Source organism: Uranotaenia lowii, chromosome 1 (assembly GCF_029784155.1).
Source record: "Uranotaenia lowii strain MFRU-FL chromosome 1, ASM2978415v1, whole genome shotgun sequence".
NCBI lineage: Eukaryota > Metazoa > Arthropoda > Insecta > Diptera > Culicidae > Uranotaenia > Uranotaenia lowii.
The window spans coordinates 118,620,197-118,646,490 of record NC_073691.1 but is presented as its reverse complement, the minus strand read 5'-3'; the positions used below and the strand labels follow the sequence as shown (position 1 = coordinate 118,646,490).

The following is a 26,294-nucleotide window of genomic DNA, read 5'->3' as shown; positions in this document are numbered from 1 at the left end:
AATATTTTGGCGCGTATTTCTCAACCAAGCATATTTTCAATGCAAGTGGTGGCGATATGAAGCCTTGATGTGATTTTTTTGTTCTTGATTCCTAGTTCATTTCTGCAGCACATGGTTATGAATGACGCCAAGATGTGACTCAGGTTGACATTTTGCTGATCGAATAAAACAAATGAATTTGGTTTTGCTAAAATCTCAAATTGAAAAGTCAGGCATCCATTTTTAGAAATTTCTTTTCTTTGAGGGGTTTGTTTTTCGTCTGCATGGGCGAGGCGTCGCTAGCAAACGTCGTTGCAAGATAATAGTAACCAAAGCGTACTGTTCATTGATCGCTGGAAAAAATTAAAAATTAGGCGCCTGTTTGTCAACCAAGTACCTATATTTCTTAAGCACGTGGGGGCGATATGCAACCTAGATGTGTTATTTTCCTTGCTTATTTGTACACAGCACATGCTAATAAATGACGCCTAGATGTGACACGGTTTGATGTTTTATCGATCGAATCAAAACCATATAAACGATTTCAAATATTCAAACCATTTTTAATTTGTATTAATTTAAGTAGTAAATTGATGTCCAAAAAATATTAATTTGGTAATGATAAATATAAAATAATGACACTTTGAGGACGTTTGAAAAAAAAAAGAAATTTGGAAGCTTTACATTCCATTTCGTAAAATCCAATACGCCTAGAACGCTAGACACATTAACTGAACAAGAGTCTGTCCTTTGAAATAGATTAGATAGGATTGAAGTTTTTAAAGGCCGAATGAACTTTTTGTTTTTTTGCAAACGTACGTTGAAGTTATCAATAAAATACTGTACTTTTTAATTACAAAAAGTGAAGATATGCATTTTCCGGAAGAATTTTCAATTAAGAAAGTAGACTAGAGCAAGTGCAAACTTTCAACTTTTACAAAAAATGCATACATTATTTCTTCATCTCAAAATTGTTGGGCCCAAAAAACAATCTGAGTAAATAAACTCAACCCTTTTTTTAAAATCATTCACCAAAAAACTGTTCACACGTTTACTGTTTGTTTATACACAATTCAAGTAAGAACTTAACATGAAAAGTGTGTTTTACATATTTTGGCTACATAGAAAAGAATTTTTATGCACTTTTTTGTTGAAATTTTTTTTGTGATTGATATTTCAGGTGCAGCAGATTTTTATGATGAACTTTTAATATGACCTGAAAGTTGTAAAAATAATATTGAATCCTATAATTTCTTAGGTGGAATAAGTGAAAACGAGCCATCTAGCATTGAAATATCTACATATCATTTAAGAATTTTATCTCCAAAATGGCCAGAAAGGATATCCCGAGTGTTAAATCTGAAGCGGATATTCAAAATTATTATAAAGGTCGTTGTAAATCAAGGTCTTTTAGTTGAACAGCATTCAGTGAAATTGATGTACCAAGCATTAATTTATTTCAAAGAAAAACTTAGGATATATAAATGAAAGTTGATAAAACAGACAAACAAGAACAAGTATTAAATTCATTTTAAAGTCATTTCACTGACGCATCTGAAAAAGACCTATGTGATTTCACTTGCCCCAATGAATGGGACAAATGAATACTTCGATATTTCTTTTTGTCAACAAAACTAATATTTTTTCGAAACTTTTTTTTTTAGAGAATATGAAAGTTGAACTGTGGTGATATTCGTATGCATTTGCCCCGGTGTTTTATTTTTGATAATTAAGATTTACAGTAAAAAGACACCTAATTTTTATAAAGGTTTTTTTTTATATAATTTCCAGGAAACAAAATGAACTCATGAAACTATCGAAGCCCGAATAGATTATATCTTTTCAACCTGTTAAATTAAAAAAAAATATTGCCTTTCAATTAAATATATTAAATCTTAAAAATATAACATAATCGTAAATGAAATCGCAGATCACCACCAACAATGTTCAGGAAAATTTAAAATTAGAACATCCCAATGCTGCAATAAGAATCTTTAAAATAATGGGTGATCATATCTAAACATATTTTTTCCTCTTTTCAAAACCAATCGTTTCTTTGATTTATTGGGTTAAAGTAAAAAAAAAGGAATTTGCAGCATACAAAATCGCCAGATGACAAGTGCTGTTTGGGAACACTTTAAGATGAAATGTATAAAGTCTATAAGTTTAGTATCAGGCGAAACTTTTTTGAACATGATTGTGGTGAAAATATCGATTTTAATTCAAACAGCTTCGAAGGATGAGGATGGTGAATAAAAAGCGGTTTGAAAATGGTTAGTTGAAAATCTTTTCTTATGTTTTTTTAATTCCTTCAGCTCTAAAAAATACACCATCCAAAGCTAATTGGGAGCTGAAAGCGAGCGTTAGGCAAAATATTCGGCAAATACTACAAAAATTGTCCCGATATTCAAAATTCTATTTTAAAAAAGATTCATACGCAATATATTTCAATAAATGAGCAATATAGCAATATAGCAATATATTCTACTAAATGGAATGCAACAAATGAAACATACATATTAAAAACATACAGTTATTCATGGAACAAGTTACAAAAAGTGGATTTTAAAAGACCCGTATAATTGAGTTAAGATTCTTAGGGTTTATTTTGATAGAATTAAGCGGGTCGATGCAAGTAAAGGGAAAGGAGGGAAATGTAAAAAAAAATACTAGGAGAAATAGAAAATGGACGCCAAGTTTAACATGGTAAGACGAAGTTTACCGGGTCTGCTAGTGACGATATAATAAATGAATTTTGGTTTCCAATTGTTCTCTTTCAAAAAAAGTCACATATGAAAGACAGATTAATGAGATTCAGTACAGGTTTGACTGTTTCTACTTGGATTGATTTAAAAAATAACTTGAAAAATTATTGAGAGCTCGTTTCTCAGACCAAATTATTATTTTCATTACAAAATTATAAACATTTTACGACTTAAATAGCATCTATGTTTAACCATACCAAATCGAACATAGAATTATGTTATAAGGAGACATAGTTATGTCAAATATATTAGTTTTTAATTCAAGGGTTGGGTTGTGTCAATTTGTTGCAGGAATGTCTAATAGTGTTGGAATTTCAAAGTACATTGAATTTCTTTTCACGATCTTACCTTTTTTCAAAATATAAAAATTTTGATACATGACTGATGATTTGTGTCGCTTGCTAGCGGTCTGGAAAAAAAATGTTAACTCATTCCTAACATGTGTCTACTGCTGCACGAATGCTCATTTCAGATGTCGTAATTTAATCAGCAGCGCTGCACAAAAAAAAATGAATGATCAGTTATTCTTTTGAATACCAAGTTATTCAGAAACTTATTTTAAAATTATTAATTCAAAAGTTAACCAGACCTCATCACTGACATCACTGATAGTTTCAAAACTGAGCTAACTTCAACAATTCAATATGCAGTTCCAAATGTAAAATGCGTGCCTACTAAAAATCATATTATCAAAAAGAGACCACGTCTATAGAAACATTCAAAGAATTCTTTTTTAATTTGACACTTTCCAAACAGATTTCAAAACTTTGAAGACGTATTTGATATATGATTTTTCCATTAAAAAAAACTGCAATGAATGTTAATAGCATTTCAAATTACATATTAAAAATAGCTAGCAATAAAAATCTATGTGAAAAATCATAAATAAGCTGTAAAAATTGGGCTGAAACAATGAGCAAATTTTAAAATTGTATGAAAATCTGAAGACACCCTGCGTAAACCGTCATGACATATTTTCATTTCCATATTTTCCCGTGATATTTACGGTGAAAATTTCGTTAGTTTCACTGGAAGCTCACAAATGAAGTGAACTCTTAGCCCTAAAATGCCTGAAGTACAAAACTTTGACAAATAAATTGTTTAATTTGTAAATAATTGTGTATTGATATTCGCTATAACTTCGTGCTTAATTTTACAGAAGTTTTTTTTTTTAATTTAAAAAATACCATATTATTTTCTCCATGGCGCCTTAAAAACAATCAAAATTCAAACAAGTGTCATGCACCCATTTTTTTAGAATTATGGTATGCGGTTATTTAATAAAGGAAATTCATCGCAATATCGAATCAAGGGCCGGTTCTTCAACATCAGCATCATCAACGTGCACAGCCCTCACCTCGGAAGTACCGGTGACGACAAAGACGAATTTTACGCGCAGCTGGAGCGTGAATACGACCGTTGCCCAAAACATGATATCAAGATCGTCATCGGGGATTTTGATGCTCAGGTCGGCCAGGAGGAGGAATTCAAATCGACAATTGGAAGATTCAGTGCGCACCAGCTGACCAACGAAAACGGTCTCAGACTTATTGATTTCGCCGTCTCCAAACGAATGGCCGTACGTAGTATCTTTTTTCAGCACCGCCTCCCACACAATTATACCTGGAGATCACCGTACCAAAAACAATCACAGATCGACCACGTTTTGATTGACAGCCGGCACTTCTCGGACATCATCGACGTCAGATCATGTCGAGGCGCCAACATCGAGTCAGACCATTATCTGGTGATGGTGAAGATGCGCCCAAAACTCTCCGTAGTGAACAACACACGAAACCGGCGCCCGCCTCGGTTAAATATCGCACGACTGAGCAACCTGAGGTCGCGGCAGACTACGCGCAATCGGTCGAAGCAGCGCTGCTGGCAGAGGGCGAGCTTGACGAAGCCCCTCTCGAGGACTGTTGGGATACCATCAAGACAGCCATCAACAGTGCTGTGGAGAACGTCATCGATTATGTGGAGCGAACTCGACGGAACGACTGGTTCGACGAGGAGAGTAGGAGGTTGATGGACGAAGAGAATGCCGCGCGGGCGGCAGTAGTGCAAAGAGGCACCAGTCGAAATGTGAAAAATCACCGACAGCGGAAGAGGCAGCGAGTCCGACTTTTCCAGGAGAAAAAGCATCGCCTGGAGGAGGAGGAGCTCGAGGAGCTGGAGCAGCTGCATCGTTCCCAAGAAACACGAAAGTTCTATCAGAAACTCAACGCATCCCGCAAAGGCTTCGTGCCGCAAGCCGAAATGTGCCGGGATAAGGACGGGGGTATCCTGACGGACAACCGTGAGGTGATCAAAAGGTGGAAGCAGCACTTCGATGAACACCTGAACGGCGTACATGCAGGAGCTCAAGACGGTGGGGGAAGGTACATCGCCGGCGTAGCCAACGACGTAGAGGAGCCACTCCCATCGATGAGTGAAGTTAAGGAAGCCATTCGCCAGCTGAATAGAAACAAGTCGTCTGGGAAGGATGGTATCGCAGCTGAACTCATCAAAATGGGCCCGGACAAGTTGGCCGATTGCCTACACCGGTTGATAGTCCGGATCTGGGACATAGAACAGCTACCAGAGAAGTGGAAGGAGGGGGTAATATGCCCCATCTACAAGAAGGGCGACAAATTGGACTGTGAGAACTACCGAGCTATCACTGTCCTTAATGCCGCCTACAAAGTGTTGTCCCGAATCCAACTCCGCCGTCTAACGCCACAAGCAAACAGATTCGTGGGAAGTCATCAGGCCTGCTACATGGAGGGACGGTCTACGGCTCACCAGATATTCACATTACGGCAAATCCTCCAAAAATGCCGTGAACACCAAGTCCCTACGAACCATCTATTTATCGATTTCAAAGCCGCATACGACACGATCGACCATAACGAGCTATGGAAAATCATGGACGAGAACGGCTTTTCCGGGAAGCTGACCAGACTGATCAAGGCGACGATGGATGGAACGCAGTGCTGTGTGCGAATTTCGGATGAATTGTCGAGTTCATTCGAATCGCGCAGGGAGCTTCGACAAGGTGATAGTCTACGTGTTCAACGTGGCGCTAGAAGGTGTTATTCGACGAGCGGTGGACGAAATGCGGGGCACGATTTTCAACAGATTCAGTCAACTTATCTGCTTTGCCGATGACATTGATATAGTCGTCAGATCATCCGCGGCGGTAGAGGAGATCTACCGCAAACTGAAACGCGAAGCAGGAAGGATTGGGTTGATGATTAATACGTCCAAGACGAAGTACATGCTGGCCTGTGGATCCGAGACCGACCGAACCCGCTTGTCCAGTAATAACAAGGTCACGATCGACGGCGACGAGCTGGAGATAGTCGAAGACTTTGTCTATCTCGGCTCACTGGTGACCGCAGACAATGATACAAGCCGTGAGATCCGGAGGCGAATTATCAGCGGAAGTCGTGCCTACTATGGACTCCACAAGCAACTGTGGTCGAGAAGTCTTATCCCTCGCACGAAGTGTAACCTGTATATGACGCTCATTAGATCGGTTGTTCTTTACGGGCACGAGACATGGATATTGCTCGAGAAGGACCTGCGTACACTCGGAGTATTCGAGCGACGAGTGTTAAGAACCGTCTTTGGCGGCGTACAGGAGAACGGAGTGTGGAGGCGAAGAATGAACCACGAGCTCGCGCGACTCTACGGTGAACCCAGTATCCAGAAGGTGTCGAAGGCTGGCCGGATTCGCTGGGCAGGACATGTTGCGAGAATGCCGGACGACTGTCCTGCAAAACAGGTGTTCGCTACGAATCCGGTAGGAACAAGACGAGCGGGGGCGCAACGAGCGAGGTGGTTAGACCAAGTGGAGCGTGATCTGGCGAACGTGGGGTGCCCGAGAAATTGGAGAACGGTTGCAATGGACCGAGTGAATTTTAGGAATTATGTTCGTCAAGTTATGTCGTGAGATGGAATACTATGTAAATAAAAATAAATAATGGAATGTGGTAATTCTGGAAAAAGCTGCGCGGGCCACAAAAAGACAGCCGTTACACGGTTATTTAGTACCTGTAAATTTAAAAGGGCCTCCACTATTTTGGGAGCGAAAACTAGTTAATCTTTGGAGTGTTCGTTAGGCTTCAGGGAGATATGCTCATAAATTACGAAAGTACTAGAATAACTTAATACAATTAAATGAAAATGAGGAAGTTACAAATAATTAATGATTGCCGCTGGACGTGGTGCTGGACGTGGCCTAGAGGATAGCGTTCCAGTCTTCTAAGCCAGAGTCCATGAGATCGAATCCCGATCACGGCACACATAGTACTCTTTCTGTGGTCTGGTGGTTTTAGCATTTGTAAGATGCTAGCCAAAATATCCTTGAAAGATGAACGCCTTAGAGTTAAGTAAATTAGATCTCTTCAAAGAAACAAGAAGTTTCACTGAGATCCTATATGTGTGTGTTCGTTTTTTTAAGATTTTTACAAAACATAAATTTACTATTATTTAGACTTTAGAGACAGATGTTCAATACCATTTGATTCTGTTTATCACCTTATACTCCAATCACCCCATCATTAGAATTATATTAGTTGAAAAACTTCTACTATTTAAAATTCGAATTCTATTTTCAAAATTTCGTTTACCAATAAAAACCTATTCAGCTTGTTTAAACTGATTAAGAATATATCGAAACTCTGCACTTTTTTTTAAACGAGCACAGACACATAGGATCTCAGTGAAACTTCATGTTTCTTTGAAGAGATCTTCTTTCCTCTAAGCGTACATCTTTCGAAGTTGTGATGGCTAGCATCTTACAAATGCTAAAACCACTAGACCACAGAAAGTGTACTATGTATGCCATGACCGGGATTCGATCTCATGAACCTTGGCGTAGAAGACTTGAGCTTTAGTTATATAAAACTTCAACATAAAAGAGGTTTTATTTTGAAAATTAAATCAAAATTATATAGCTTAACATTGGTAACGTGTTTTGAATTTACGTACAATACTATACAAACTTATGGAAAGTGATCGCTAATTGATGTACTTTGTTTTGTTATGAAATTAATTTTCTCACCAAATTTGTTGTGAACATAATGGCAACTCCACCAAAGCTAATTTGACAAGCAACCGGTTGATAGAGGAGCGAACAAATAATTTGGCAAACTAAAAATTAGCAGACTATTGAGCGAATAGATTTTTAAAGCCAGACTCTACAATCAAAACATACAGTTAGGTAACTGTTATATAAATTTCAACTAGAACTAACTTTTTTTATACATAAATATTACGGAGAAGGGGGAAATATATTGTTTTCAAATGCTTTTTCTAGTTTATTCATTAAAAAAAAGGTTTATTGAAAATGTTAATATGAAATGAAAATTATTCTGTTCATGGACAGCTTTATGGAGAATTTTAAAAGGAAGATCATTACAATTTAAAATTTTTACTTAAATAACAGCAAATTTTGAGATTTTTCTTGTTTTTTATGTTATTTTGTATTATTATAATTAAAGAGCGTGCTACAAAATTTAATCTGAAATGCGGAGAGCTTATGAAAGGTTTTTTTTGTAACAGTCCTGTTCTGCAAAGTGTTTTTTCAGTTTATGTTATATAATAATTTTTACTGTGTATTTGGCTAAATTTATTCTTAAGGTAATCCACTGACGGGCGTTTGCATTTAACACTAAAGAAAAATTCGTTGTGTGGCCCGCCAGAAAGTCTCAGTACTGAAATTTGGCCCGCCTGTTGAAAATCTTGGCCACCATAGCTTGTTCATCCCCTAGATTTAAAAAGACGGGTTGAAAAAATTCAAAACTATTATGTTTGTGATGTTAGTTTGTTATGGTATCATCTTATAAAAAATACTTGTAGACACATTTTTATTTTCATAGAAAAATCACAGAATAAAGCTTCCTATTTTTGTCCTACTAAGGACTGAAAGATATCCTACTTTTTCATAGCCTTCTGAACAAAATGTCCTACTTTCCAAAAATTTATTATGGTAAGCCTATCTATACCTAAGCTATATTTATAAACATGTTCTGCAAAAATTAAAATTTACCTCAGTATCATTTATATACAACGATCAATTGCACTAACAATCACTACTATAAAATGACAAACATGTGCTTCTAGTAAAATTTACATCCTAAATCCGATTACCGATAGCAAAAGGTCCGATCCCGAGGCTGGGTGAATCGAAGCCATAATATGTCCAAGCGGAGCTTACTTGCATTAACTCAAGCTCAACCAGCCGTGCTGTGTTGTGCAAAAATGTTATGTTCCACTTTGGTGATCACGTTATGTATCACCGTCTCCTCCGGAATGAAAATTCTTCCGCATTTCCTGCCATCTCGTCGTTCCGACGGTGAGAGTTGTCCTTTCCATTCCACTCATGCTACTGTATGTATGCTAGATGGCCCTTTTTCAACCGAGAATTGACGTAGCATATTAGAGCCTGTAGGTATACTAGATATGGTGCAACAACAAAAACGGGGAGTAGATTTTCTCCACCATATGCTACACACAACACAAATCACACATTTTACGCAACCGGAGAACAAAACGGAAAAGCGGGTGGTGGCGTGTGAAAATCTTTCTCTTTATCGCTAAATGAATTGTGGACACGCACGAGCACAGATGTGGGGTAGGATGGCTGGCTCAGCAGCAGAAACATCTCGCCACAGCGAGCAGACTCCCAAGGGCCAGAGAAATGGTTACGTTACGAAATCAGCGCGATATAATCTTCTTTGTTGTTCTAGGTTGGTTTTTATTTTGTCCTACGGAGATCGGTAATATGTACTTCGTCGGAGTAGCCGGAAGGATTAATAGCTCTTAGAGTTTCTTATAACTGTATCATACTACTTCAATGTCTATAGTATCATAAATGAAAGATAACTGCCTTGATATAGACAAGAAAAACTTTATATTGAGTACCTTTGTCTTAAAACTCGATTTTGGAAGAATTTTGCGTCCTGTAATCGAATCTTCTGTCAGATTCTGTGTATCATCTAAACACGCCTTTTGACAAAAAAAAATGCAATAAGGTACACCGGGGTAAGTGGGGATGGTTTTTCATATAGTTCAACTTTAAAAAATCATTTAAAAATCAGCAGTGGGTCAATTTTGATAAAATGGCGTTCAATATGATGCTGAACATGTTGTTCACAAATGCTGAAGAGATGAGCTTTTTTTCAATAAATTTGTTTAACGACTGGTTGATTTCCGTAGATTTTTCGATTGGCATTTTCAGTCAAAAATAATATTGATCAAAAACAGTACGTTTACATATTATCCGACGTTTCGGCCTTTGGTCTTGGCCTTCTTCTAAGGAGAATCTACAATTTTATTTCATTTTTGTGAAAATTAATTAACATCTAATAAACTACTTTTATAAATGGGTGTTGCACTTACTAGGTATTGTACTGTAGATCTGGCTATGGGTGTGGGACTAGATGGGAGCTTTTGCTACGGTGGTTCTGCTATCGGTAAACTTTGTGTTATGATTTTTAGGAGCGTAGAGATAAATATTGTGACTTACGGTTTTTTGCGAAATGTGGTTTTACACATTTTAATTATTGTTTCACTTGTAATAGCTGTCTACTATTTTTTATAGGCCTACTTTAGGCATAAACGCCTAAACTCTCTCGAAAGCTACCACATCAAGGCAACCGCTCACGCAGTAAACTACAGAACAGATGTCGAAGAAGTTTCTCCCGTATACACAGACATCATCCATGAAGTAAGTTCCCACAACAAGAAAGCTCCGACCAAAACAAACCAACGAAACCAGCCATCCAGTCAGTCATCATCATTTCATCATGAACAATCACCTATAAGTTTAAGTAACCAAACTGATATACTCCAACAATTGTAACACATATTCAACACACACAGTATAATATTATCATCCAAAACACAAACCAATATCTTTACTCTATTTCCAACCATATATTTCACCAATACCAAAACATGCCAAACGTAAACAATTCCAAAAACAAAAACAACAAAACAGTTAAGAGTAGGCCTATAAAAAATAGTAGACAGCTATTACAAGTGAAACAATAATTAAAATGTGTAAAACCCCATTTCGCAAAAAACCGTAAGTCACAATATTTATCTCTACGCTCCTAAAAATCATAACACAAAGTTTACCGATAGCAGAACCACCGTAGCAAAAGCTCCCATCTAGTCCCACACCCATAGCCAGATCTACAGTACAATACCTAGTAAGTGCAACACCCATTTATAAAAGTAGTTTATTAGATGTTAATTAATTTTCACAAAAATAAAATAAAATTGTAGATTCTCCTTAGAAGAAGGCCAAGACCAAAGGCCGAAACGTCGGATAATATGTAAACGTACTGTTTTTGATCAATATTATTTTTGACTGAAAATGCCAATCGAAAAATCTACGAAGAGATGAGCTTGATAGACACAAAGCGAAAAAAGTTCTCACGTAAATTGTTATGGACTGCTGGTGTCTTCACTTACCCCGCTTTATGGGGTAAGTGGGGACGGTAGATTTTCCCTTTGATTTTTCAGGAAATTTTCAACAAATTTGTGTTTTTTTGGTTGAATACGTTACTTTATTGCTCGAACCGTCCGAAATTTTGAAAAAAGTTCATGGTATGGGGAGAGTGGGGTATCGTGGGCCATGGGGAAACGTGGGCCACTTTTAATATCTCAAATGTGTGTTGAGATAAAAATCTCAAACCAATTGTCATCGTCGTCGCTTTGCGTGAGCATATATTTCTATATGTTGTTGACTGGAATACTCATCATATGCTTCTTTTATTAATCAAGCTAAAAAAAGTTAGAAAAATTTACTTACATAATTAAAAAAACACCCACTAATTTCATCGATGGGGAATTTAAAGTGCATAACAAAAATATGCTCATACGCTTATGATCTAAGTTTTGTCATGATCTTTCACGTGAAAAAAGAAATTTTTGATGAAACATCAATAAGTCACACAAACGCAACTAATTTGCAAATCATAGCTTGTGGGGAATCGTGGGCCACACATCTGGAACCACTTATATTTTTATGTTTTTATACACATTCATAACTTAAAATACGTTTTTTATATCTGTAAAATTTTCTTATGCCAAACGAAGAGTTGTGAAAAATATTTTGTCCATCCTATGTAGAAATTTTGCCAAAACGTTCGCGAACCAGGTTTTGGAATCTATTCGATCATACACAGCTCTCTTTTTTATTTCACCATCTGAAATTGCTTTAAAATAACGAAATGATTTAGGAAATCACAGTTTTTGGTCAACTGATAAACTTAGCATGTTATTTGGTCAATTTAGATTAAGTGGCCCACGATTCCCCACCATTTTTCAAAATACAAAAAATATTGCTTTTTTTTCAAATAGTCAGAATTTGAGAAAAAATAACTTATTAAAAAATTTAAAAAATACCTCATCATACCTTGAAAATGTAGAAAACCATACCATTTTTTATTTTCTTTTTATCATTTATAATAAAGAAGTTATGGAACAACGAATAAAAGTGGCCCATGATTCCCCACTCTCCCATACTATTAAAAAGGCATCTTTCAATAATTATTGTGTGTAATCCGATATTATCGGAAATATATACTTATTTTAGAAAAAAACAAGTACTTTTCCCATTTTTTTATGATCTGAATGCTAAATAAAGCTAAATTGTATTAAATGAAGGAGAGAAAATTGAAAAAAATGTGTAAACATCAAGTATGTATAAAGCCGTCCCCACTTACCCCAGGTAGGGTTTGGAGACAAAATTTTAGACTTTTGCAAATAAACCCTTTTTTCTCAATTTTTAACCGTCGTTTCTTTTCCTAGCTGATTGTTTCGAATGTAAGGATTGTTTCAATGTAGAGTTTTTCGTCAAGAGCCAGCTAGTTTACGAGAAATTTGCGATTGAAAAAGATGTACATCAACTCCACATCGTAGTTAAAAATAGAAAATTTACAAAAAGTCACCGCAAACATCCGCAATTGTCGGAACCGTAACTCTTTTACAGTTATTGTATAGATTGCAAGTAAATTTAACATTCTGCATCAAAAGTTTGAAAAAATAGTTTACAGTATTGTTTTTATAGCCACCGTCCCGGGGCTTGAGATATAGCTCAGTTGGCAAGTCAGTTGCTTCTTGAGCAGATGTCCGTGAGTTCGAGCCCAAGAGTAAATATCGAACACAGTTGTACCGGATAAGTTTTTCAATAACTTTCCGCCAACTGCAACGTTGATAAAGTCGCGAATGCCACAAAGATGGTAAAACGACTATAATCGAAACAAAAAAAAAAAAAAAAAAAAAAAAAAAAAAAAAAAAAAAAAAAAAAAAAAAAAAAAAAAAAAAAAAATAGCCACCGTCCCCACTTACCCCGCGTCCCCACTTACCCCGGTGTACCTTACTTTGTTTTGTAAACAGCTGAGACTCACTTGACCACGTGCGTCACCTTGGGACCCATATACGGGTGACGGGTGTATTTCCTGGGAGGCCCCGTCACATCAAAAACATGTGACGCTCTCTTACTCATGCTAGCCGCTCAGTTTAGCCACACATTGCAAAGCTGGAGCTCTCCTTCTTTACTTTGTCACTCCGAGAATTTCTTTAGGCCCGGCCAGTGAAACTACCAAAATGAGCGTGGCAACGAAAGTGTTAACACGTTCGTCGCCACGCTCATTTCGGTAGCTTTACTAGCCGGGCCCAGAAAAATTCTCAGAGCAAGAAAGTTGAGAGGGAGAACTCTAGGATTTGAAGCGTGTGGCTCAAATGAGGCCGGTCCCAAAGGTGTATGGAAAACACTGTTTTGGATCACGCTAAAACAGTCCGTCTGGCACTGGTGGCATAAACTGCTGTTTTATTTAGCACAGTTATCGATTTCAAAATTCCCAACCGTTTTACGCCTTTTTTTCCAAATTCATGCAAATTTAGAGCACCTGCAACGGTTCAGGTTTAAATATTGGTTTTAGGTATACCAGTTTTAGCAAAATTTTAAATTTTAGAATCGGCTAAAACACGCGCTCTCCACCGGTGTGATAGCAAATTTAAAACGAGTACACTTTTATTGCAGAGACTCAATAATTGAGAAGAAGAATCATTTAAATTGAAAAATTGCTAAGTTTTGAGTTTTACACCGTCATTATTCTATCAGGATTTCATTCACTTAAAGTCTTTTTAATGAAGTTTGTTCGAAACAAGTAGAAATGGATTGACGATTAAATACCTTTCTTTTTCCAATTGACTTCGACCGATTTCTTCCAGGCCATAACGAACCCCCCGTCGAGCTGGATAGGTTTTGACTATTTTGACTAGTTTCAACTTGCTTCATTGACAACGACCTAACTAGTTTCAACCAAAACATTGGCTCATTGAATAACTACCAGTTGGCAGAAACCAGTTGAAACCGATTTTTATATGATTGAACGAAGCTTTAAAAGCCAAAATGGCTATAAGCAGCGAGAAAAAAGCTTAATTGAAACAAAAAAAAACATTTTTCTTTTAAAAATTGACTCATTTTGGGGTGCTGATTCCAAATATAATTTTAGTTTACCAGTTCTTGTTTATAGGTAAAAATTCATTAAAAATATTTGTGCTTTTGTTTGGGCAAAATAAACAGATTGGCAAACATGCTCCTTTTAAGTATTCTTAAGTAAAAGTTTCATGATTAATAGTAGTTTGTAATGTAGCAGACGGCTTTTTTACCCAGAAATTGAAAGGATTTTTTTTCTAAGAAGCATGTCAGTTTAGTCAAAGTTATCGAACAATATATCACATTTCACGGTTTCTATATTAAAACCGTTAAATATGATATATTGTTCGTGTATATTATAAATATTGCTAATAACTTTTATGAAGAGATTAACCACCGTAATTTTTATTTGTTACTTTGATTTATCGGCCTAGCGGTGAAAAGTGATGTCGTTTTTAGTAGGGACATCTAAAGATTATGAAATTTTTATATAGATGGATAGAAGGTTAGAAGAAATGAAAGATGGTGAAAATGAGCGGGTAGAATTTGTCTAGAAGCATTACCATCACATACCAAATTTTTGTTCCTCACGAGCCTACTACTATGAAGTGGTAGATACAGATAGAGTTGCATCTACCACCACACATTAGTAGGCTTAGCGTGGTCCGCCCCACAAGCGAGAACTTGTAGTGCGGACGAACAAAAAGATGGTATGTGATCGCTCAGATAAGCTCCCTTTAACTCAGAAACGCATCTATCGATGTTTAAGTCTTCTCAGTTTGTTATCTTCGCATTCGTTACATGCGGGGTTTGCATGCGAAACGGTACGGTCGATAGTCTGATAGTGACCAACCACCGATGCTATGATGTCGTGTTTTTATTTCTTTTTGGCCAAAGTTATTTAATTTTATGAAGAGATTAACCACCGTAATTTTTATTTGTTACTTTGATTTATCGGCCTAGCGGTGAAAAGTGATGTCCTTTTTAGTAGGGACATCTAAAGATTATGAAATTTTTATATAGATGGATAGAAGGTTAGAAGAAATGAAAGATGGTGAAAATGAGCGGGTAGAATTTGTCTAGAAGCATTACCATCACATACCAAATTTTTGTTCCTCATAGTAGTAGGCTCGTAAGGAACAAAAATTTGGTATGTGATGGTAATGCTTCTAGACAAATTCTACCCGCTCATTTTCACCATCTTTCATTTCTTCTAACCTTCTATCCCTCTATATAAAAATTTCATAATCTTTAGATGTCCCTACTAAAAAGGACATCACTTTTCACCGCTAGGCCGATAAATCAAAGTAACAAATAAAAATTACGGTGGTTAATCTCTTCATAAAATTAAATAACTTTGGACAAAAAGAAATAAAAACACGACATCATAGCATCGGTGGTTGGTCACTATCAGACTATCGACCGTACCGTTTCGCATGCAAACCCCGCATGTAACGAATGCGAAGATAACAAACTGAGAAGACTTAAACATCGATAGATGCGTTTCTGAGTTAAAGGGAGCTTATCTGAGCGATCACATACCATCTTTTTGTTCGTCCGCACTACAAGTTCTCGCTTGTGGGGCGGACCACGCTAAGCCTACTAATGTGTGGTGGTAGATGCAACTCTATCTGTATCTACCACTTCATAGTAGTAGGCTCATGAGGAACAAAAATTTGGTATGTGATGGTAATGCTTCTAGACAAATTCTACCCGCTCATTTTCACCATCTTTCATTTCTTCTAACCTTCTATCTATTATATAAAATTCTCTTGTAACGGTGTTTGTAGTACTACTCCTCCGAAATGATCCAACCGATTCAAATGAAATTATTTTTAGAATATTCTGTGGGCATGCGAATCGGTTTATATCGAACAAAAACAACAAAAAGTCGCATCAATTGTCCGTAATCATTAAATTTGTAATAAATTGAATCAAATTAAAGTCATGGCCTTCAATTTTATCGAGATTTTCTTTCTTTTCGGCGCCGGGCGGTTTGTTTTTCGTCTCCATGGTCGAGGCGTCGCGAGCAAGCGTCGTAGGAGGTTAGTAACTATGGCATAGCATACTGATCAGTTGGAATATTTTGGCGCGCATTTCTCAACCAAGCATATTTTGAATGCACGTGGTGGCCATATGAAGCCTAGATGTGTTTTTTTTCTTCTTGATTCCTAGATCATTTGTACAGCACACAGTAAAGCATGACGCTTACATTTGATCCAGATTGATATTTTGCCGATCAAATCAAAACCATTTAAACGATATGAAAAAATTAAAACTTTAATTCGTGTTATTTAAAGAAGGAATTGTTGTCTGAATAATATGAATTTAGTACTGATGCGTATGAAATAATGGTATGACTCTTTGCGGACATTTGAAAAAAGAGAAATGGAAAGATTTGGTTTATAATCCAATTCGCTAGAAATATTTTACGAACATGTACAAATGTGCTTCACAGAAGTTGTATCAAGCGCCTCTAATTTTATAGAACAACCACAAAATCCGTTGCAAATGAACAGACACATGAACTGAACAAGAACCTGTCCTTTAAAATAGATTATATAGGATTGATGTTCATTTAAAAGCCGAATGCAAAGAATTGCAAACGTTCAACATTTACAAAAAAATGTATGCATGATTTCTTAATTTATAAATGGTTGGGCCCAAATACACAATCTGACTAAATAAACTTAACTTTTTTTTTAAACCGTTCACCAAAAAACTGTTTACAGGTTCCCTGTTTGTTTACACAGAATTCAAGTACGTACTTAACATAAATGTGTGTTTTTGTTTAACAAATTTTGACTACATAGAAAAGACTTTAGATCCGATTGTTTGTTGTAATTTTTTTTTCGTTGTTGATTTTCCAGAAGCATAATTTTTTGATAGCAGAAGCAGAATTTTTTTTTGATAAGTTTTTATTATGACCTAAAAGTGTTGAAAATAATATTAACTCCTGTCATTTCACACGGTGAAACAAGTGGCAACACGCCTTTTAGCCATGAAACATATACCAATTTTTCTCTAAAATAGTCAGATAGGGTATCCCGAGTGTTAAATTTGAAGCGGATATTTAAAATTTTTAAATGTCGAGGTAAATTTCGAGGTAAATGTACATGAAAATTTCCAGAAAAAATGATGAAATGATCGTAGCCTTAAAAGATTAGTTCTATTTTATGTATTTAATTTTTCAAAACCTGCAATCCAATTAAATGTTATTGAATATTGAAAATATCACATAATCTTAAACAGAATCGCAAATCACCTTTAACACTGTTTAGGAAAATTTTAAATCAGACAACAATGGTTTAAATTGGCAGGTATGTCTTTAAGGAAAAAATTAAAATGAAAATGCTTTAATACGGTTGAAAAACAAAAAAATTAAACATAAATTTTCTCCTTTCAAAACCAAATTCAATTCCTTTGAACATTAACCCAATAAATAAAGTCTTCTTGATTTAATTTGCCTTTTTTGCTCGAACAAATAAAAAAAAAGGCGAACTTTTTTTTTTAACATAATTTTGATGAAAATATGGAAATAAAAAACCACTGCTTCCAAAGGCGAGGAAAGTGAAGCTGCTGGAAAATGGTTTGTAAAAAATCTTATCTAATGTTTTTATTTCTTCAGTTCTAAAAAAAATATACCATCAAAAGCTACTCGGGAGCTAAAAGTGCTGCGCTAGGCAGAATATTGGGCAAAACTCCAAAAATTGTCCCGATATTAAAAATTCTTCTTCCATAAAGTTTCATATGCAATGAATTCCAATAAATGAGAAACTTTTGATTTCGATTTAAACCTTAAAGTGAACTCGAGCAAAGCGGAGAAAATCAACTAAATGGTATTCAATAATTAAAACATAGATATAATCACATATGTTATTTATGGAACAAGTTATAAAGAGTAGATTTTTTTTAAGCAAGAGGCTTGCCAAGTTTGATGGTAACGTTGCAACGCGTTGAGTGCTGAAAAAATCGAATTTGCAACGGGAAGCTGTTACCTGATTTCATTCGCCAATATTCAAAGCATCCGAATCAAAGAAAAGTAAACGAAAAGGATTCATGTAATATGCATGTAAAATTGATAGGAGAGAATTTTTTAATAATTTATTAAAAAAAAAACCCGTGGAATTGAGTTAAAATTCCTAGATTTGATTCCGATATAATTGAGCGGGACAATTCGAGCAAACGGAAAAGATGGATATGTTAAAAAACTAGGACATGTTCAAGAAAGCGATACGATTAACAACTCAAGACTTGATGTTGTTTTTAAGTCAAACAGCGAAAAAAAAACTAAATTGACGCCAAGTTTAACATGGTAAGACGAAGTTTACCGGGTCTGCTAGTCCATCTATATAAAAATTTCATAATCTTTAGATGTCCCTACTAAAAAGGACATCACTTTTCACCGCTAGGCCGATAAATCAAAGTAACAAATAAAAATTACGGTGGTTAATCTCTTCATAAAATTAAATAACTTTGGCCAAAAAGAAATAAAAACACGACATCATAGCATCGGTGGTTGGTCACTATCAGACTATCGACCGTACCGTTTTGCATGCAAACCCCGCATGTAACGAATGCGAAGATAACAAACTGAGAAGACTTAAACATCGATAGATGCGTTTCTGAGTTAAAGGGAGCTTATCTGAGCGATCACATACCATCTTTTTGTTCGTCCGCACTACAAGTTCTCGCTTGTGGGGCGGACCACGCTAAGCCTACTAATGTGTGGTGGTAGATGCAACTCTATCTGTATCTACCACTTCATAGTAGTAGGCTCGTGAGGAACAAAAATTTGGTATGTGATGGTAATGCTTCTAGACAAATTCTACCCGCTCATTTTCACCATCTTTCATTTCTTCTAACCTTCTATCCATCTATATAAAAATTTCATAATCTTTAGATGTCCCTACTAAAAAGGACATCACTTTTCACCGCTAGGCCGATAAATCAAAGTAACAAATTGCTAATAACTTTTGACAAAAATCGGTCAAATTTTTTAATTTTTTTTGAGTTTATTGTTGTTTTGCGTTAATTTCATTAGGATGCTTCTCTCATTTTCCTTTTCTTATTCATATAACGTTTGAACTCGAGAAACGCTGACTGGGCTCACTAATTTGTTGAGGCCAAAAGCTATTTATTAAAATTTAAAGTCAAGAATAGTGTGACATAAATTTTTTATACTTGATACGGTTTTTTGTTAACATGTTTTCTCAATTTGTGTTACGTTTTGACCGGTTTTAGCTTAGCTTAGCGTAGATGACTACTCATAATCACTTTAAATCATTGAACTTGAAGTGCTTAGAAATGATCATTCATATGGAACTTCAGATAACACATTATATTAGACTTTGTTCAACTTACGCACTTCAAATTCCTTGATCGCTGGCGTGGCTGGCAAAACAAGTTCCACCTCGCCAATGGTTTCTACTCCGTGATTGATCATTTTGTCGTTTGATCAGTTTTGTGCAAGGGCCAAAAAAATGGTGCTTGGGATTAGCATTTCATTCACAATGCACAAAACTCATGCTCTACCTTTGAAAATGAACAATAACGGCGCCGGCCACGTCCTATAAGTCAATGAGGAATGAAGGAAGGATTGTTAGTAGGATACATTCTAGGATCAATCAACAACCTTTTGTCCCTAAATATTCCAAAGACTAATTTTGAAAAACTCAGAAAAAAGGTAAGTCAATATCACCAACCATAGAAACCGTTTATACGTCTGCGAATCTATATTTAAATATCCAAGGAAGGGTTTTGTTAGTAGGGGAATGGTTATAGATCAGGATCCATTTTGGTGAATGGTGCGATCAAGTTTTCCTACACCTCCTATGCTCCTAGATTTTTCTTAAGGAAACTCCTATTTCTATCTTTGAGGCAGTGATAAAAAGTTTAAAAGTAAAGTAAAAAATGTGTTCAAATTTTCTTTCAACTAACTTGTTTTCCTTAGTTTTGTTCCTGATACACTTATGTGTTTTCAAAAACGATCCTTAAGATCCTTCTATCAAACTTCGAAGATTATTTATAAGAATATATTTAAATTAATAAAGTTTCGTTAATGGATGAGGAGGTTCACCTGTATGTTTCTTTTAATTTTTAATTTGTTATGTAGGTTGTGATAACTGGACTAGATCGGTTTTGGAAACTCATCAGTGCAATTCTACTCTTTGCCTCAGACCGCACTCCATCAAGGCTTGCTTCGCTTTTTCTGTGTTACGTTTTGACCTCTTTGGCGAGAAAAAACATTGAAATTATTTTGCAAAAAGAAACAATTATTACACCCAATGCTACCCAAACATGTGTGAAAATAATCATCATTGGCTAAAATTTTCTCACCGTGAGCCCCAAACGTCTAAATCGGTCTGTCGTATATTTTGAAATCCTGCTTCAAATTTGCATGAATTTGGAACAAATGCGTATAACTGTTGGGAATTTTGAAATCGATAACTGTGCTAAAACAGCAATTTACGCCACCTTTGCCGGACGGGTTGTTTTAGCGTGGTCGAAAACCATGTTTTGCATACACCGTTGGGACAGCACTTAAAAAAGGATTCAGTGACAATATTGTAACGAAATCTCACGGTTTTTATATTGAACCATTGACTACACTTATATGATTCTTCGAAAATTTTTTTTTTGAATTTCTGGCTAAAAAAGTTGTCGACATTACAAACAACTCATAATCATGAAAATTTGACTTAAAAATACGTAAAAGTAGCATGTTTGCCAACATGTTTAGTCCGTTCGAGTACTCAAAATTGATCGATTATATTGGTATTCTCGTAGATTTTGTAAAAATGTTGTCCATTTCGTTTAAATTGGGAGGAATTTAATTCAATTGGAATTGATTTCAATTCAATTTATCACAGAAAGCGTTTTCGTTTATTTTCCACTGGCACGAGAGCAATTCGTTAGTGAATTTTGAATAGGGCGAATACGCCAAATGTAAACAAATGGAGTTATCAGCTGGGTGATAAAGTACGTTCAGAGCTCTACATTATGAATGCACAACGTTAACTGAAGGATATTTGGTTTTCGAGAAACAGCGAAAACAAAATAAAATTTTTGCTTTGGCTTACGGAGCTTTCACTTTGAACGCGTTTTTCTCGAAACAGTGATGTTAGCGCATTTGCCGTATTCAAAATTCGATACCGAATTGATCAATATAATCGATTGTAGATTTAAAAAAACAAAAATAAAACTCTAATAACTTTTTTCTCAGAAGTCAAAATTACTCGCAGTCTTGGGGAAAATTTATCATTGAGTTAAAACTTTTATTGTCAAAATATTGATAATGTTTTGCCAAACAAGTACAAAAATTTGTTCAATTTTTGAATGAAAATGTTTTTTTGTTTTAACCTTTTTTTCTCACTGTGTAGTCATTTTGGCTTTTGAGGTAATGAAATCCTGGTAGAATAATTGATATGACGGTTTTGTCAAAAATGATATTCGTAGAATGAATTTTAAGATGTTAGATTGTGTGAAACTCAAACTTTATAATTTTTCTAATTAAATGGGTTTTTCTTCTCAATTGTTGAGTGTCTACAATGAAAGTGTATCCGTTTTAAATATTTTCTCTCACACCGGTGGGGAACGCGTGTTTTAGCCGATTCAAAAATTAAAAATTGTGTCGTCGCCATGGGACCCATATTCGTGTAACGGGTGTATTTCCTGTGAAGCCCCGTCACATCATAAAACGTGTGACGTTCTCTTACTAAAGTTATCCGCTCAGTCTAGCCACACGTTGCAAATTAAGAAGTTTTCCACCTTTATTTTCTCGCTCTGGAACTAGTTTGACAAAAGCTTGCATGCAATTTATTTGTATGTATACAAAACTTATCAATTTTTTCGAAAAAATCAAAAGGGGGAGGGGCTGATTTCGACAAAAGAAGAATTTAATATTTGTTTTGGTCTAATTGGAAATGGTAGTAACTTATAATAATCATACGTCAAGGCTGAAGCTCAATCCATGCAATCCATCCAATCAATGCCATAAATCTTGCTTTGGAAAAATAAACCATATTGCTAAAAACATGTGAAGTTGTTGATGTAGATCTATCATTCAGAAAAACGTCATCTACATGTCGTATGAAACAAAATGTAAACCAAAAGTTTTATTTATTTATTTATTTATTTATTGTTGCTTTTAAAATCATCTGACATAGAAGACAACTATGGGCCCTGATTAGATGGGAACCGATAAACGAAAGAATAATCGTAGCCAGATTTAGAACACGGGTTTGAAACCTTACAATTGTCCAGTGTTATGCGCCAACTGACGTTGCCGACTTGCAGGAGAAAGAGCAGTTTTACAGTCAACTGAACAGCATGGTAGAGAAAATTCCGAAGGGTGACATTCAAATCCATTTGGGCGATTTCAACGCAAAGATTGGCTCCGACAATCAGGACCTTGAGCGCATCATGGGGCGCCATGGTCTAGGACAGATGAGCGAAAACGGAGAGCTGTTTGTAGAATTTTGTGGCAACAACAACATGGTGATTAATGAATCGCTCTTCCCCCATCGACCAGCACATAAGGTCACTTGGGTATCCCAAGATGGTCGAACAGAAAATCAAATTGACCACATCTGCATCAGCCGAAAATGGAGAAGGAGCCTTCTTGAAGTCCGCAACAAACGAAGCGCAGACATTGCATCTGACCATCACCTCGTCCTTGGCGAAATACGACTGAGAGTTGCGTGTGTCCAACGGCGCTAGGAGAAAGTCGGGTGTCGGTACGACGTCCGTCGGCTGGAGAATCCAGAGGTGAAAAGGGCGTTGAACAGCTAGAATCCCGAGCCTCGGAATTGCCGACAGACGGAACAGTCGAAGAACAGTGATGCGGAATCAAGAATGCCTTTATCACGACGAGCCATGGTACTCTCGGTAAAGTTCGTGGAAAAAGAAGTGAATGGATGTCGGATGAAACTTGGAAGATGGTCGATGATCGGAGAAAGGCGAAAGTCGGAATTGAGCAGGCATGTACCGGGTCAGCCAAAACAGCCGCCCGCTTACGATATGCGGAGCTGGAAAAGGCAGTTAAACGAACTTGTAGACGAGACAAGAGAGCCTGGACAAACTCCCTAGCCAAAGAGGGAGAAAGAGCCGCCGCCAATGGAGATATCCGATTATTTTATGACATTTCTCGCCGCCTCAGTGGTGCAAGGACTAATGCAAGAATGCCGCTGAAAGACCGAGCAGGTCAGTTATTGACCGATCGAACAGATCAGCTCAAACGATGGACTGAGCACTTCGAACAACTCTTCCGAGTCACGAATAGCGATGGCCAACAGAATCCGCAGCTCGAAGCGCCAACGGTAAGTCGCATAAATGGCGTCAACTCGGAAGCGCCTTCGCTGGTTGAAATAGTAGCGGCAATCAAAAACATGAAATCCAACAAAACATCTGGGATCGATTGCATCCCTGCTGAAATGCTGAAAGCCGACCCTACCCTGTCAGCACGCATCGTCTTTTCGCTGACATCTGGGATACTGCAACATTCCCGGCCGATTGGATGCAGGGTTATCCTCGTAAAGGAGACCTGACAGAGTGCGGTAACTGGCGAGGCATAACGTTGATCTGTACAACCCTCAAAGTACTCTGCAAAGTGATCCTGAACAGTATCCAGGAGAAAATCGACGCTACACTCCGACGGCAACAAGCTGGATTCCGATTCGGACGATCATGTGTGGACCACATCACAACGCTACGAATCATACTGGAACAAATCAACGAATTCCAGGACTCTCTTCTGCTGGTGTTTGTTGATTTCGAAAAAGCATTCGACCGACTTAACCATAAAAACATCTGGGCGGCTCTAAGGCGACGAGGGGTCCCAGAGAAACTAGTCCATCTTATCGAAGCACAATACGAGGCATTTTCGTGCAAGGTCTTGCACGACGGTGTCTTGTCCGAACCAATCCCGGTAACTGCTGGAGTGAGACAAGGATGTATCTTATCACCGCTGCTTTTTCTAATCGTAATGGATGAGATTCTGACTGGATCGATCGACTGTGCACCGAATCGAGGATTGCCGTGGAATCCTTCAACAATGGAGCAACTGAACGACCTTGACCTGGCTGACGATATTGTTTTGCTCGCCCAAACACAACCGGACATGCAGAGCAAACTCGACGACCTCACCAAAAGTTCCAAGGCAGCAGGTCTCAAAGTCAATGTCGGAAAGACCAAGTCGATGGAGATCAACACACGAAATCCCTCCAGTTTCATGGTAGCTGGGCAACAAGTTGAGAAAGTGGAGTGCTCCCAGTATCTGGGTAGCCAGATAACGCCTGATGGTGGTACCAGGAAAGACATCGAAACCCGGATCAGAAAAGGCCCGTTTCGCATTTGCGAGTCTCCGAAACATCTGGCGGTCACGCCAGATCTCTATACGAACGAAAATTCGAATCTTCAACTCAAACGTCAAATCCGTATTGCTGTACGAGTGCGAAACTTGGTGCACATATGCGGTGACGACGCGAAAACTGCAAGTATTTGTAAACCGCTGCCTGCGGAATATCATCCGCGCTTGGTGGCCTGGCAACTGGATCTCGAATGAGGAAATACATCGCCGGTGTCATCAAAGGGCGCTAGAAATCGAGATTCGGGAACTTAAATGGAGATGGATTGGGCACACGCTGCGAAAAGATGAAAACGAGATTTGCAGAGAGGCGCTAGATTGGAATCCAGAAGGACATCGAAGAAGAGGCAGACCCAGAAACTCGTGGCGGCGAAGCCTAGCCGCTGAAATCCGAACTGTCGACGAGAGTCTTGACTGGGACCAAGTGAAGACGCTGGCTCCGGATCGTCAACAGTGGAGGTCTTTTACCACGGCCCTATGCACCGGAGGATCGGCGTGGGACCATTAAGTAAGTAAGTAAGTAAGTGAATGATAAACTTAATTTAAGGTTACATGAATAGATTGCTCGAGCGAGGATTTTTCAACTATTATTTCTGAATTCGTCTCTTAGATAAGATTCAATACGCCGTTTATAGGTTGTAGTACATACATTGAAGTCAAAATGCGTATAAAATCGTAGGAAGCTAAATTTGCAGACCGTAAAGGGTCGTTACTACCATACCGCGTACTTCTTGATTCGAGTGAAAGCCAGTCTCGATTTCGCAGAGCTCTTTCAGGTGCATAGATATTACAGCGAGATAGCAACCATGAACAGTCGATTTCATTTCGTCAAACCTTCGCCACGAACAGTGATTGGCCGATGGCATGACGATCCGAGATTGTGTGAAGATTCAATAAAGCACAACGCTGAGCATTCTCCCAAGGCAATTCCCGAACAAATCTTCTTTGAATTGCTTCAAAACGTGCAATCCACACAGCTTCAAATGGCCACCACACAAGGCTTGCAGATTCTAATGTTGAACGGACCAAACAGCAGTATAGAGCTCGTAGGCAGGCAGGATCAGTAAATTCTTTGCTCAAATGAATTATAAATCCCAGCATCCGGTTAGCTTTTTCAATAGTAGCAGAGTAATGGTGCTTAAAAGTCATATGAGTGTCTTAAATAACACCAAGATCCTTTATTCGGTATACGCGATGTAATTGTTCGCCAACAATGTTATAATCGTACAAGAAAGGTTGTTTCCTGCGTCCAAATGTTATGATAAAAAACCAGAAGGTTGACAGCACACCAGTTCACTACTGTAAATATCAAGGTAATGTTGTAATTTGAAGCAATCAGTAAGACTGTTTATGATCTGAAAATTTTTCAGATCATCCGCATACATGAGTACTCCACATCCAGCAAGAAGCGTGTTAATATCATTGCAGAACAGCGTGAACAATAATGGTCCCAAATTACTACCTTGTGGTACTCCTGCAATCGGATTGAATTCGGTTGATTCAGCGGAGCCAATTCTGACTGCTTAACGACGGTTTGTTAGGTAGCTCCTGATCCATACACATAGTCTTTCTGAAAACCCTAAACGACGTAACTTTCTGAGCAAAATTTCGTGATTCACTGAATCGAACGCGACAGTAATATCCGTAGGTATATATAGCATCCGCCATCGATATTGGATAAACATAATGAGGTAAAATCTGTCAGGTTTGTGGTTACTGATCGTTTAGGAAAAAAATCCAT

The 26,294-nt window shown here is 37.2% G+C and overlaps 1 protein-coding gene across 6 annotated transcripts in view; it reads right to left on the bottom strand.

Moving 5' to 3' along the window:
- Positions 1–26,294, bottom strand: part of LOC129739376 (uncharacterized) — a 249,532-nt gene that overhangs the window by 218,322 nt on the left and 4,916 nt on the right. The window lies entirely within an intron of this gene.